Source organism: Vanessa cardui, chromosome 2, assembly GCF_905220365.1.
Source record: "Vanessa cardui chromosome 2, ilVanCard2.1, whole genome shotgun sequence".
Classification (NCBI taxonomy): Eukaryota; Metazoa; Arthropoda; class Insecta; order Lepidoptera; family Nymphalidae; genus Vanessa; species Vanessa cardui.
The window spans coordinates 15903053-15917573 of NC_061124.1; positions in this window are offsets into that span (position 1 = coordinate 15903053).

The window sequence follows — 14521 nt, forward strand, 5'->3', positions numbered from 1 at the left end:
AAATTTTCATCCGCCCTAAGGTTGTCTGCTTCACTGAGATCCAATGTTTTATGGTATATATTTGTGATATTATGCTTCAAAATTACTCAGAAAACACGTTTTGTTTTTCGAAGATTACATTCCGAAACTTTGTCCTAAAACTAATATTTAGGCTCTAAAAAGTCAGAAAAAAACAGCTAACTGTAAACATAATATTTAAAACTATACAACATACAAATAATGTTATTTCAAATTAAGAGCGGAGTTGTCACTTGTATTTATTTAATACGTTTTTTTATTCACTCATGGTATACCTACTAGTAACTAGTTACTATTCATCGTTGAGACGTAACATTTGATCAATTAATTAAAAACAAAATTTATTTTATCTCATTAACATTAAACATCAATTGTTATTTTAAAGAAACGACATTCCATTGTATTGTTTTTTGTAGACAAAAAACAAATATATCACTTTGATATCAAGATATAAGTACGGTACACTACACGCTAAATTAATATTTATACATTTTCAGCTGTAAGCATTGAGTACTAAGATTGCGATCGACTTTTACATGCATACGATTAGCATTCTTTTAATTGCTTTTACTGTTTCTTATCAGCTCACTTTATAACATCACAATAAATTGATATAAAAATACTATAACATTACACTAAATGTGAATTATATTGTTTAAATAAATGCAACATAAACATTATATATTTACGTAAAGCAATGACGTGTGTGTAGGCGTTTGCAGAATTGAAAGGGGCAGTGTTGGTGCCAATCTAATGTTTCGATTTGGAATGTAAGTGAGCCAGTAATTACAGACACAACGGATATCATTTTTATATTAATAATGTATTATTGGTTTACATTGCAGGGTCCATAGCGGAATTGATAACTTATCAAGTGATGAATTCGGTCGTGTGCCTCCCAATTATATATTTATAAAAGTAAATAATAACGTAATTAATATGTAAAAAATTGCGTTACACATAATTAAATGGCTAAATTAAATTTTTGTTACTATTGATTTCCGTAATAATAATGAAATGTGCGTCTAAGTTACCGTTAAGTTTTCACGTTTATGATCACGTTTATCACGATTAAGTTTATGTATGTTTTTATATACATTTTAAATGAATAAGGAGTTAATTTAATCAATATTTATCTTTCCCTATTGATACATATTAAACGTATGCTTAAAAATACTTTAACAGATACAGCTTTCTACACGAGACAAGAAAATAAAGACTCTCTTGGTGGTAGGGCTTTGTGCAAGTCCGTCTGGGTAGGTACCACCCACTCATCAGTTATTCTACCGCCAAATAACAGTACTCAGTATTGTTGTGTTCCGGTTTGAAAGGGGAGTGAGCCAGTGTAACTACAGGCAAAAGGGACATAATATCTCAGTTCCCAAGGTTGGTGGCGCATTGACGATGTAAGGAATAGTTAATATTTCTTACAGCGTCATTGCCTATGGGTGATGGTGACCACTTACCATCAGGTGGCCAATATTCTCGTCCGCCAACCTATAACATGAAAACAAGCAATAAAAAATTGGATGTCGTATTCGTTCATTAAAATATAGAACATATAAATTTTTTTGAATGTATTCCTTTATTTATTTCATTTGAGAAAAAGAAACTATTCAGTTTATTGTTTAGTAGAATCTAAAATTAAGATTAAGATTTAGATGTAATTACAAGAACCTGTTTGAATATAAACATTTTTTCGTTGCCATGGAAACAGTCAACATGGCTATTTTATGCTGTTCTTATATATTTTGACTTAAAGCCTGATTCTAAGCGTCCGTTTCTTTAACTTGATTGCTATTTATTTTTTGAAGTCATAATTCACGATGATGTGAGTGCTTCTTTATGATGCGCGCGCAGGTTGATGTGTTGATTGCAAGGGGATATTGTTCGGTAAACCAAGTAAGTCCCCCAATTAATTGTTATCTCGAAATAGACAGACTCGCATCTAATTTACGTTCAATTTTGAATGTTTATTTGTAATTGTTTTAATATAACAACAATTGTATAAACAATAAGTATTTTATTATTTATGTTAATTGTTATAAATTTATTGTTATTTTTTTCATACAACTAACAACTATTTTAACTCCGTTGATGAAGTAGAACTCAAGTATTTAAGTACACGCCCTTTTTTAATACTCACTTTTAATAAAATAAGAACAATTTTGTTTAAAAATGTAGGAGATTAAACCGTTATTTCAGAAAAATAATTATTCAAATTTGTATGTATATTATGTTAATAACGTCATTGTAAATAAAACATGAGGAATAGTTTTTGCTCTGCTGTGAAGTTCGTATAATTGAACACGCGACCTTTTGCACTTACGGTAAGGCAGTGCCTTTGGTCTAATGACTATATATAAAAGATATGTGTTTAACCAGTTCCGGCGGATAAAAAGTTATTAATTTTCTATGGAAATATTGTCAGTAATAGTCTGGAGTCTGAACGTTGAGAGTATTTATCTACAGTCCCGTGACTCGGATAGTACACGAAATAGTTGATCTATGGCTTGGCTTGGTCGTGGGCTGGTACCCTGAGAGTCTCCCCAAGGTGTTGGAGGTCAGCATAGGCGGGCCGACCGTCAGGGCGTCACAGTAGCATGCATAAGCGATCCCGTAAAAGACGGAGAGGGTACCGCTGGTTTTTTAATGGGTAAACCCGGTGGACCTAGGTGCACTCGGCGCCCGGGAAACCGGGGAGTCCCACACACCCCCCTACTTGGTCGTTGCCTGGTCTTTCTTGAGACTGGCCGTGACCAAAATCGGTCAGGACGCCATCGTAAGTATCATGTTCTAATTAAATACTGAATATTATGTCAAGACTGACTTCTTACAGACTGTACGGGTCGTCTTTGCGTTTGGACTCTACTTCCACTTACCATCAGGTGGAGCGCAGTCCTATGCCATCCCGGGTCGTGTAAAAAAAGAGGGATTATGAATATAGTATCGACAAATGCAAATAAACTCACGTGTATTTCTGTCTGTAGATATCTCTTGTGATTCTTAATTCAGATTAGATTCTCCTGTCGTTATCACTTACAGTTTGATTTACGAGGAAATTTAAAGTATGTTTATAATTTACGTTTAAATAAGCTAACGCTTTTTATTATGTTGATCGTTTAATCATGCACCTGAATGCTTTTATGGCGCGTGTAAAAAGTTATATCCAATTATTGTATCTTGGAATTATTTATTTCAAGCAGTTCTTAATATATATCCGCGACTTTAAATTATGTTTTATATATTTTATGCTGTAGATTCGATCCTGGGGGTAATATTAGTAAAGATTTTGTTTACATATAATTTGGTTTGAATCTAATATATTTTAATATAATACTAAGACGCGTAGTAGATCGACAAACAAAAACATGATTGCCATAAGATAAATACTACCAACAGCGAAGATACGTGCTTATGAATGAAACTCAAGCATGCCGCTTTTTAATTATCGTAAATAAATTGTAATTGAAATATTAAGGCTGGAACACAACGCTGCGTAGAAGCGAAGCGATAACGATAATTCACGGCTACATTTAAATCAAATCAAAATAAATTTTATTCTAGTAGAATTTTACAAGCACCATTTTTTGAATCGTCATTTAATTTTTATGTGAAGCTATCACCGGCTCAGAAAGTAGATTCTACCGAGAAGAACCGGCAAGAAAAGGCAGTTGTTACTCTTTTTCAAGATTTAAAAAATACAGTCGTGTAAGTTATATACAATTATATATGTATGTAATATATCCTGCCTGGAAATCAACAGGTATGAATTCCACGCTTATTTATCATTTATATAGAGAGTCGAGATGGCCTAGTGGTTAGAACGCGTGCATGTTAACCGATGATGGCGGGTTCAAACCCAGGCTAACACCGCTGATTCATGTGCTTAATTTGTGTTTATAATTCATCTCGTGCTCAGCGGTGAAGGAAAATATCGTGAGGAAACCTGCATGTGACAAATTTCATAAAAATTCTGCCACATGTGTATTCCACCAACCCCCATTGGAACAGCGTGGTGGAATATGTTCTAAACCTTCTCCTCAAAGGGAGAGGAGGCCTTTAGCCCAGCAGTGGGAATTTACAGGCTGTTGTTGTTGTTTATCATTTATAAAATCTTTTATCGAATAATACGCCTTTTCTATCAACGTATTTTTTACAAACGTCTGTCATTAATATGGGTATATTTCATAGACTTTTACTAGCACGTGGCGCGTCTGTAGCTGAAGAATCCGCGTCACGGTCGCTCTCGCAACGCTCGGTCGGGCTAGTGTCACGCGACAGACCAAGCAACATACAATCCCATATCGCATTAATATAATTATACTTGGTAGCAGGGCTGCAAGTCTTTTTGGTTATAAACCACTTAACACATATTCTACCGCCAAACGGCAATACTCAGTATTGTTATGGTGAGTATGGGTCAACTGTCATGAAAGCTTAGTTCAATAGATTGGCGGTGCATTGACAGCGTAGTACATGATAGATATTTCTTGAAGCGCTAATGTCTATGAGCGGTGGTCACCACATACCATATAAATTTTTATGTTAAATAATATGTTAACCTAGGCCTAGGGAAGAGATCGCGGATGCGTTATGTAAAAACGATCGTGTAGCCTCCCTAAATTATAATTAATGGACAGAAGTTTCGGTTAATAGTGGAATTCCACATCTAAAGATACGGGTACCTTTTGAAGGTTTTTGAAAAGAAAGGAATTTCAGGAGAACGGGCTTGCGGAACAACCAATTCCAACAAGTTATTCAATCATTGTTCTGTTTCATAATAATAAGTGATTTATTTTTGATTTGTTTAATATTATAAGTTTAGACACTCTTAATTTGAAGTCGTCGTTTTAATTTTTGATGTAATATTTTTCTTGCCTCTGATCTTACCTAACACGTTAGTGTGACCGATTCCTTATATAATTTACGAGAGACACAATTTACAGCTCCCTATTTTATGGCCTTACAATTCCCAAATACGTATGTGGGTCTTCGAATAACAGAAATTGTTTTCTTAAACATAATAATGTTGTCACGTAAGTATGCCCAGAGCAGCTGAGTGCGGCCGATAATCGTACGTCAGGGGAAAGGTCACGCTAGAATATTATCGAATAATTTCACTTGACGGCTCTTATTAACATTCCGACTTCAAACGCATCGAATCTAAAATCTAGACTTGCGCTAGCGCACGTGCTGCCGTTTGTGGGCGTGTGTCTCCGTATGTTAACTTACTAGTGTATTATGCGCTCGTGTGTGTGTCTGTTAGGAAAGCTGCGCGGTAAGTATTGAGATAGATATACGCAGTGTTCGATGTGTGATGTCTATAAAAAAAAACAGTACCCATAAATTAACGCGCGGCATTGCTGATCAAGTGGAAATCGATAATCGGAACATTGTTAAATCATTAAAACATTAATGAGTATGTAGTTCTATTAAATGGTTTTTATTATTCATTGAGTATAATAGTTAAAATTCTATGCACGTGAGTCTTGAAACATTGGAACAAATATGATATAAATTTAAAAATAAAAAATCTACTGACGTGTTCTCTGAACACTTAATCTATCAATTGTTTTTTCATACTCTATAATATTTGTAATGACGATTTACGTCGTTTTGAATAGAAAGTTTCTTTTATGATATTAAAAGTACTATATTTCACATATTAATTTATCGTATTATTTCAAATATATAATTAGAAGCATTGTTACAACTTACATCATTAATTAAAGTAACTATATTTTCAACTTGAATTCTACATTGGCAGAATGTATTCGAGCATAAATAAAGCAGACACCACAATTTAAAAAAAAAAAACCTAAAATGTCAACCGTGTCATAAAATGGTATTGAATTTAAATACGCAGTTGTAAATAAAGAATAAACATAAATATTTAGAAGTACGTTTGAATTTTAACCTAATAATTATTTGTACCCTCGAGTCGAGCCTCAGGAAATTTCATTTCAAAGACTTGTACGACATATAACTCGTAAGTCGTGTGTTTGTAGGTGGACAATTTGTTACGTATTTTATTTCGTTTGTTGTTTTAGGAATGTTATTGCGAAGCTCACAGACGATGATGTTATTTTACGGTACTTCCAGTGGGAGGGCTTACTTGGATTTTTCCGATACATTCGGTATCACAGTTATCTTACGGACATATCCGTCATGATGCAACATAATCTAAATATCATTTTTGTTAGGTCATTGTCTTTTTTTAGACCTAAATTTTTATATTGAGAACATCTTATAATATTCCAATTAATAAAGAATACAGTAAGTGCCTATATTTTAAATTGGATATAGCATAGAGGTCTTCCTAGATTCTAAAATCCTATTCAGTTTTTCCAGCGGCCGGTTATAGAGCTGATTTTGAGTTCCTGTACTTATATCGTAGGCTTTTATTTGCCACTGTACATACTTATTATAAAAAAAGAGAGTAGTAATTAATTAATTTTATCTCTATTTATAAAAGCAAAACTTTCACTGTGCAATTTTTATTGAAATAAATAGCGATGTATGCAATTCGATAAATATATAATATTTATTGTATATGCGTATTTTATTAAAGTATGTCGCGTGCCTTGCAGCTGGCCGGCGAGTGGAGGCGATTTGGCGCGATAATCATTGAATTATATTTTTGTCTTATCTCGGGAATGCATTATCTTAGTCAACGTGGTCAAGACAGGTTGCTGTTTAGACAATATGTTCGTTTGATTGCTCAAGATAACTTTATACTCTTTAAAAGGGTAACTTAAAATTCGAAACATAATATAATAAATTCTTGCTTACATTAGATGTATAAATTAAAATTAAGCATATGTACCCGTCTGATTTTGAAAGCCTAATCATTGATGAGCCGAGATGGCCCAGTGGTTAGAACGCGTGCATCTTAAACGATGATTGCGGGTTCACATCCAGGAAAGCACCGCTGAATATTCATGTGCTTAATTTGTATTTATAATTCATCTCGTGCTCGGCGGTGAAGGAAAACACCGTGAGGAAACCTGCATGTGTCTAATTTCATCGAAATTCTGCTACATGTGCATTCCACCAACCTGCATTGGAACAGGGTGGTGGAATATATTCCAAACCCTCTTTTGGATGGGAGAGGAGGCCTTAGCAGTGGGTAACTTACGGGCTGTTACTTTACTTACTTACTTACTTACTAATCATTGAATAGGATATACGAGTTCTAACCACTGGGATATATCGGTACAATATATAAATTTATTCTTTCGTCGAAATTATGTTTTCATTTGAAATTTTTGGGGCAATTCTTTTGTAGAGCCCCCGGGGTGATGCTTAGAGGAAGGTTTCCTTACTTCCAGAGATCAGTATATGGGCTAGAGTAGCCAATATCCTGATTCCTTTACGATTCATTCACCTCTTCATTCATTCATTCATGGCCAGTGATAACACACGTGGAAGATCCGACACATAAATAACATCATTGATCATACGGGTAATAACTATTAAGTAGGGATCCAATTGAACTGAACTAATTCAAAAATGCAATAAAAAATCTATCAAAGTGACCTATCTTAAGCTGTATTGAAATTAAGGCACGTTATTACATCAAATGTAGGTCACTATCGCAGACGGGTTGTATATGGAATGTAAATAAATATGACGATTACTTTAATGCAGTTCGCTACTAATCTAAACTATTTATCTATACTCATAGACTACTTATATCTAACCGACGAAGCTACGCCAGGGCTGTCACCTGTCAAATCAACATTCAACATCAACATTTTACATCTACATTGATTTCCCGTAATATTGGTTTATTTGTTTCCTGTGTAAGAAACTCGGATCATTTCGTGTTTGTTGGGTTCGGTTAATCTAAAATGTCTCTAAGTACTATAGCTTATTAATAATTCAAATTCTTCTCTTGGTTCTTACTCAAACTAGGAAAGAGAAATGCTGCTAGCATATTTGACAGCATTCCACATAATCTTGATTTGTAAAGTAAATGTTTTTAATTTCTATTTGATTAATTTAAATAATTGTATTAACTAACATGACCTAATTTTTTTAAATGTTGAAAAAGAGTAACTACTGAGTTTGTTGCCGGTTCTTCTCGGTAGAATCTACTTTCCGAACCGGTGGTAGCTTCACTTAATTGTTAAATGACGATTCAAATGTGCTTGTAAAAGCCCACTTGAATAAAGTTTATTTTGATTTTGAATATAATTGGAGCCTCAATTATTTTAATACAATAATGTTTTCGGAATATTAAATTTCGTAATCAATATTTTCAAATACAACAAAGAAAAATGTTTTATTTGACTGATAAAATTTAATGGTTAATACATAACAATTTTAAGTCGTTGGCCACTAAAGACTTTTTTCTTATATATTCAACTAAGAGAATCTTCCAAACCAAAATACAAATCTTGCTACTCCTGCTGCTTCTCCCACGTACTACAGCAGTCACGGGCCCAGTGTTGGGCCGTCCGTTAAAACGACCAACCCTAGAGTATAAGTAGATATTCCGGTTCGACTCGTATGATAAATGCGATCTGCTTTCCATCTGTGTTGAGCGAAGATACGTCAGTATTTTATATCGATAAAATTGTATTCGGAATTAGTTTGATAAGGAATAGTTATCATATTAAAGATATGAAAAACATTTCCTCTCAAATTGGACAAATTTATGATGTGTAAATACGGTTTCAGTGATAAAATTTTTAATAAGCGTTTTTATAAGAAATACCGGTACACCAAATGGAATCTAGTTTATTGGTCCTAATATTATCATTCATCGTAGGGGTCAGTGCTGGCTGGCTACCTCAATAACAAATCAGTTATTTGAAAATAAATTTATTCTTTTTCTTACATAACGGACACATCACAAAAGTTAAATTATTATTGGCTAATTATTAATAAATTAAAAACTAAAGATTACACTAAATTACAGGTAAAAACACAAAACATTGTCAGGACTCTAGCATTTGGCAAATGAGAATCAGCTATATAGATCTACCAACTTACATTGGAGCAGCGTGGTGGAACAAGCTCGAATCCTTATCATAAGTGAGAGGAACTTTGACAAGAAGAGATGAACTTGAGAACTTTGAGAAGGACTTTGAGAGTGGAACATTAACAAGTTTTAACTTAACTTTATATTTATGAGTGTTTTATCGGTTGTCATGTCATGATCCTTATCCCAACTTTATTTAGAGTCGGTGCAGCAAGCCCTCTTTCATACTACTCTGTATGACGTCCGTGTATCGACATCCCGCAAGTTTTTCCGACTATATCCTCTTTTACTTTATCCATCAATCGCTACTTAGGTCGACCCCTTCCTCTATATCGTTTGAAATCAAGAAGTGTTAAGACAAGTTAAAAAATCCCACAAGAAAAGTCTAGGTTAGCCTTTTTCTAGTCTGCCTTGTTAAAATAAAATAAATAAAATGAATATAATACTTAGTTTAAATCCATATCATGAAAAACTTATTTGTGTCTAACATTGTGTTCACGAGCCAAGTCTCCGCGGCAAAAACTGTAAATAACATCTAATAAAACGACTGAGTAACACATCTTTCGTAATAGCGAACACACAAAACCGTTTACCGTTAGTAAAATCGCAAAAATTCAGCAAATATAAAAGAGTGCCATCGCTAAGTGTGTCAGCTCGGTAAGAGCGAATGCGGGAACAGTTAGTTCTGACTTTTACTTTTATGCGCTCCCCACCACGTGCGTGTACACAGAAACGCCTTAAACTCTACGAGTAGAAAAACAACTGGGCTATGTTATATAGAAACGGTTTTGGTATTATTATTACAATACATTCAATACAATTCAATTATTACATTTGTAATTAGTTGTGCGAACTAGGCACAGATATCAATTAAAAACATATAATTCTTTTTTTAAAAAATGCTCTTAAAAGCTCATGTTATAACGTTGACTTAAATGTAAAGCTATCACCAGTTCGGAAAGTAGACTCTACCGAAAGGAGTTGGCAAGAAAATCTTTGCCACCATTTTTATTAGGTACAAAGATTTTAAGTATAGTACGATTATTTTTTTCATATATCCTGCCCAATAATCAATAAATACTAAGTCGTCTATAATTTCTCCAATATCACGTAGGATGAAGAAGACACGAAGGAGATTGATAGGTATGTATTACATTAGATTTTTTTACTCTATCACCAAAAAAACAGACGTTTAAAACTAAAAATATTGTATGATAAGATTGATGATATTATATTTATGTATGAATATTAAATAAAAATTGTCTTTTTATTAATGGACTTTAATTTTGTTCTACTTAATATTAATACATGAATTAATATAAAGGACTAAAAACAAATGTCAACAATATTCAATATCAACAGTAAGACTTTAAGACAAACATATACAAATATGCGGAACCGTCAAGGCCATATTCGCACATTGAGTGAATCCTCACACTTTTTTTAGATAAATAGCAGTTTGTACCGACACGGGCATGTCGCAACTAAGAGACAGTTTTTGATAGAATAAGAAAACAATTATATTTCTTCGATTACTCTCGAAGGCCTTTATTAATAAATTTTTTTTTTTATTTAACAAAATTTTATCTGTTGTTTTTCTTTTAGTTATATAAAAGTACTGAAAGGACTAATTTCCCGCTTTTGGAGAAGGATAATTTAATATTCACAAGAGACCACCATCAAAGTATAATTAATCTATTCAATAAAGCTGGAATCGTTGTAATCAATACACAATCGACGAAGCTATCGAATAACATTAAACAAACCTATGGCTATTATAAATAAAATTTTAACAAAAAGAAAAACCGACTTCAAACAAAACACTTTTTTAAAACAAATAAAAATGTACTAAAAAGTAATAAAAATAATTGCATATTTAACATATTTTTGAGAGTCCTCCTAGGTAAAATGAAATGAAAAATATTAGACTACTTAAAAGTCGATTTACGATTATATAATGTAGTTATAGTTATTGTTATATTTGGAGCCGGTGTCAGCGACGGGCACACGCTTCAACAATCGAAAGAAAGAAGCGATACGAGCCTCTTGATTGACCCAGTATAATATCGTATAAAAGGTAATTTGTAAGAAACATATTTCTTAAAGTATTCTCGTATTGTTTTTTGATAGATATAGTATAGCATTGGCTGACACCGACTCCAAATATAGCAATAATTATAACTACATTATATAATCGTAAATCGACTTTTAAGTAGTCTAATATTTTTCATTTCATTTTACCTAGGAGGACTCTCAAAAATATGTTAAATATGCAATTATTTTTATTACTTTTTAGTACATTTTTATTTGTTTTAAAAAAGTGTTTTGTTTGAAGTCGGTTTTTCTTTTTGTTAAAATTTTATTTATTTTTTGATTTTAAGTGAAGCTGATGTAGACTAACATTTTTTCTTAATATGGATAGATTAAGCGTGCCGTTTATATGAATCAGTAACTACTTCGAGGACAATTTCAAAAGGAACTTTCGAATAAAGCAAAAATAGACTTTCGAAAATGCGGATTTAATACGTCACGCGGCGTAAACTACAAGGATCCCTCGAAAGAGCTGTAATCGAACTCAGCAAAAAAACTTTGAAAAAGACCAACTATATTTCGTACATCATATGACATCACATCACATACACAAAATTTAATTAAAGATAGTAAGAAATTCTGCTCCATATCGCACCTTACCTGTGAGGCGTATAGGAGTTCCATCACTACATATTATAAAACAACGTCGCTTTCTCTGTTCCTATATCTTTAAATCTACGCAACAGATTTTGATGCGGTTTTTTTTTAAATATAGTGTGATTCAAGGGGAAGGTTTGTGTATATAATACATGAACAATATAGTAAAGAAACACTGATAATTTTAGAAGTTTGCGATGTGATGTCGCAAATAAACAAATTCTGTAGTATATTTAGTATCAGTATTGCACCCGTGCGAAGCCGGGGTGGGTAGCTAGTTGATTATAATATTCGACTATGATAATTACATAAACATAACCACATTACGGAAGGTGACTCAAATATCCAAATAACCTATAAATAAAAGATTCGACTGAGTATCGCTAACGTGCTCCTCAGAATTGTTCCGTTCCCTTCCGTTCCGTTACTTTGTCATGGATCCTATGCTCAGAACCTTACCAAACTTTCACCAAATTACCCTTGAAGTATATATTTTATAATAAAAAAAGAATTATCAAAATTGGTTAACGTGATTTTCAGTTATTCACCTATTTGTCGTGCATATACATAATGCAAATTTAAGACTTATGTCGTTTTCATATGGATACCATCATCGGAAAAAAATAAAAAAAAAATGGGACCCCACGGGAAGCACTACCTTTCAAACAAAAAAAAATTTATCAAAATCTGGCCACCCAGTGAAAAGTTATGAGGTAACAAACATAAAAAAAAAAAAAAAAAAAAAAAAAATACAGACGAATTGATAACCTCCTCCTTTTGGAAGTCGGTTGAAAAGGGTTATACACTTACAGTCCTATAGTAATCACAAATCTAATAGTAATAGTAAAAAGTAACTAAAGTAACAGCCTGTAAATTTCCCACTGCTGAGATAAGGCCTCCTCTTCCATTATGGAGAGAGATTGGAACATATTCCACCACGCTGTTCCAATGCGGGTTGGTGGAATGCACATGTGACAGAATTTCGATGAAATTAGACACATGCAGGTTTCCTCACGATGTTTTCCTTCACCGCCGAGCACGAGATGAATTATAAAGACAAATTAAGCACATGAATCAGCGGTGCTTGCCTGGGTTTGAACCAGCAATCATCGGTTAAGATGCACGCGTTCTAACCACTGGGCCATCTCAGCTCTCAGTAATAATTCATCGAATTTTTAATATTTTAATTACATACATTATTTTTCCATCCATCCATCGTGCTAGAGATCCGAGTGTATCTTGTACTTACAAACCTACACCATTTCCTCTGCCCCCGAGTTGCCAGGAAGAGATCGCTCATTAGCGATTTCCCTTGCGTACCCATATTAGATAAAAATTGGTCGTATAGTTTCTAGTATTAATATATCTTTAATTATAATACAACTCTGTTCCACGTTAATAATTACATCCACTTCAATTATACTAACAAAGTTCCGATGGAAATTTTGTTTATGGTAGAAACGCAAAAACGAACATCATAGATTTTAGCAAGGTCTCGACCAACCAGCGCATTATTTCGATGTCAAACGTTGTGTATGTTGTGTTTTCTTGTGGTTAGAATATACTACATAAACACACATATAGAGTGGATAAAGAGCCTTTCCGTTTTTAGAACTTTGTTATAATGACAACTCGATTTTTAAATGTGTCTATGGTGTGTTTTCATTGTAGAAATTACCAATCTCTGTGTTACTCAATTCTTTGCAATTCTTCCCTCCACCTTCTGAAAATAATTGCAATCTAATCTGAATTGTAATTGGTAGATCTCAAGTGATGATGTAATAGGAGACCAATGAGCGTTCAGTATTTAGTGGGCTTAGATAATCTGACATTGATCAGTTTTCTGCATTCGAAGGAATATCTCAAGTATAAAATAAAAATACCATAATGAGTTGTGTTATCACAAAAATACATTGCGTAGTAATAAACTAATTTACATATTTCAGTAGGGTGTTCAGTTAAAAAAAACTGTATACCTACATTCTCATGTTTGTGATAAAAATCTGTGGACAGGAAAAGTCACTTTAAACTTAAAAAGATCTGGCAAATCTAACTGTATTTTGAGAATACGTGACTCCTCGGGCGTGTTCAGACGTGTTGTGATAAACATTGCATGGTTATGATGCAATTAAGTTAAAACAAAACTTAATACGTTAAAATGAAAGGTATTTAAATGACAAAGTTTATTGAGAAAAACTTTGTATGAGTGGCGTTTTAAATAATAAAATGTTTTTATCTGGTTGTGTTGAATAAAATCACAAAAAATCAAAATGTAATAAGGTGATAAATTAAGGCATGAAAATTAAATATCCTCACCTTTTTATAGTGTTGTTTAACCTAAAAAGTTAATCAATATTTAATTCATTAAAAAGTCTAATAAGTAATATTAATAATTATAATAAGTATGGATTTTATTATATGTTTAACTAGCTTCTGCCTGCGACTTCGTCCGCGTAGATTTCGGATTTGTGACAGGATTGCGTATCTCAAAAGAAAATCAAAATAACACAATACAAAAAAAAATAGAAGACAATTCTGCTTGATTTTTTACACCTTGTGTCCTAAAAACCCAAATATCTTACGGAAACCTATTTTATCCAAAATAAAATTGCCTATGTTACTCGTGAATAATGTAGCTTTCAAATCGTGAAAGAATTTTTTAAATCGGTCCAGTAGTTTTTGAGCGTATTCATTACAAACAAACAAACAAAGTTTTCCTCTCTATAATATTAGTATAGATAAATGAGACATTCTTAGAAGGTATTTCAGCAAAGTGTGAATATTTATCAACTGCGAACACCTATCAACAAACCTTAGACTCGA